Source organism: Galeopterus variegatus, unplaced genomic scaffold, assembly GCF_000696425.1.
Source record: "Galeopterus variegatus unplaced genomic scaffold, G_variegatus-3.0.2 Scaffold506, whole genome shotgun sequence".
Taxonomy (NCBI): Eukaryota; Metazoa; Chordata; class Mammalia; order Dermoptera; family Cynocephalidae; genus Galeopterus; species Galeopterus variegatus.
The window spans coordinates 346,074-348,488 of NW_007726617.1; positions in this window are offsets into that span (position 1 = coordinate 346,074).

Sequence of the window (2,415 nt, forward strand, 5' to 3'; positions counted from 1 at the left end):
ATTTATCCGACATCTTAAACTGAGCATGCCCCAAACACTGCCCCTGATTGTCCCTAAGTCTATCCCACCCATTGTTTTCCTCATCTCAGTGGAGGGCAACTCTGTCCTTCTTTAATTCCTTCCTTTTTCTCACCACTCCCCCCACCACATCAATTGGTCAGAAAGTCCTGTTGGCTCTGCCTGCAGAGCAGATCTGTAATCCAGCCCTTCTCTCCTGTTTCCTCCCAGCTCCCAGCCACCTGCATCTCTCTCCTGGGTTACAGCAATCGTGTCCCCGCTGCTCTCCCTGCTTCCTCTTTTTTAATCTATTCTTTATTCTCAACAGAGAAGCCAAAGTGATAGTTAAATCATTCTTCTGCTCAAACCGCTGAAAGGCTCCTCAAGGCCAAGGTCCTTACACTGGCCCTCCAAGCCCTCCACGGCACCTCTCTGACCTAATCCATCACACTTCTCCCCCCGGATGTCTCCACTGGAGCCACACTGCTTCTTGAACACCTTAGGGTCTTTGCCCTAGCTGTTCTCTTTGCCAGAATTGCTGTTCTCCAGATTTCCCAATGGCTAAATCCTCACTCACCTCCTTCAAATCTTTGCTCGATTATCTCCTCTGTGAGGTCACTGTGGCCACCATCTTTAAGATTGCAATGCCCTTCTGCTTCCATTCCTCATCACCCTTATCCCCCTTTTTTCTTTAATCCATAGTATTTATCCCCTTCTAACGTGCTATATAATTTATTTGTTATGATTATCACGAATTGGCTCACCCTTTTCCACACTATAAGTTCCTTAAGGAGGAGGCATAAGGCAGGAATCTTTGTTTTATTCACTAATGTACTTAAGCTCCGAAAAATGCCAGGCATATAGTAGACACTCAATAAATATTGTTTCAAAGAAAGAAAAAAAGGGTGGGGGGATAGACCAACTGCAGCAGGAGGTGAGAAGCAGCCCATTTCCTCATGGGTAGCCAAGAGGTCCCTAAGTGTCTCAGAAGGTTATCTGAACCCTGCCAACTGATTATGCTGATCCCCCAGTCTGAGGCTTTTGGCTTCCTCAGTGGAAGGAGTGTCTGAAGAATGATCGTTTATTGTCCACGCACACGCCCCCACCCTCTGCTCTAACCACTTCATTAACAAGTATGTTAATGGCGATGCACTTGCTGTGTGTCAGGTAGGACGAGGGTACTACACCTGATCCTTCCAGGAGCAGCAGCCTCCCGAGGGAGACAATTAACCTCATTTGGAAAAATTTAAGAATGATGCACATGATTGTTGATTCAGCTTCATGCAAAGCTGGGAGAATTGATGCTATGAGGTCACTTGAGGGCAGGCTTCTGCGAGGAGGAGTGCTGGGGGCTGGGCCNTTGATGCTATGAGGTCACTTGAGGGCAGGCTTCTGCGAGGAGGAGTGCTGGGGGCTGGGCCAGAAGATGGATAAAGGAGTATATTCCAGGCTAGGAGATAGGGGTGTTGCCTGGATAAAGGGGCAGAGTGCAGGAGCATGTCAGGTTCAGAAACAGACAAGAGCCCAGCCTGTCTGGAATGGAGATTGTGAGCTGGGGCTACTAATAGCTGAATCATCTCCCTCTTAGGGCCTCTGAGGGCTGGGCTGGTAGAGAGGGAAGTGAGGTGTGGATGCCAGCTGGGATATGCCCAGCAGGGGGTAGGGGGAGGGACATTCACGGTGCCTAACAAGCTAGCACCTGTGGAGTGACCCATGCACTGTCTGTCCTTCTGTGTCTAACTATGCCTGCCTGACCTAGTTACTGTCCATATTGCTCAGAAAGTCTCCCCTCAGACAGTATCAGGCTCCGCCTAGACAATCTGTGTGAGACTCCAAATGCTGCAGGAGGTGGGTTGGATTCAGAAGGGTTGGGGTCAAGGACAGTCTCTCATATCTACCGAGGTAGCTCCAGCTCTCCCCGCCATTATGAACTTTGGGTCCTGGATGTTTCAGGACTTTCTGGAGCTGGGTAGGCAGGATTCAGGCCAGGTAGAGCAGATGACCAGGACACTATGGGCCTGGACCAGTTTGGGCTGAGGGTGCTGTGGGGGCACCTTTGCCCAAAGATGTCTTGCAACCCCTTCATCCTCAGGTTCATGTTGAAGGAACCCTGCCAGGTCTGGAACGTAAAAACCTACCTGGTTACAGGTGTGTCCAAGTTGTCCTCAAGTGAACTTACATTTAGATTATTAGAGTGAATCATATAAAGTTACTTATATTTGACAATTTTTTAACTTACAGAAATGACAATTTTTATATAATTCAACCCAATATATTCAGCCTCCAAATGAATATATTATTCCCTGATAATTAAGGGCCAACTGACACTTGACTTCACCCTAAAACTTGCTCTTCTTTCTGTGTTTTCAGTCTTGGTAAACAGCACCGCCATCTGCCTGGCTACTCATGTCACCCACC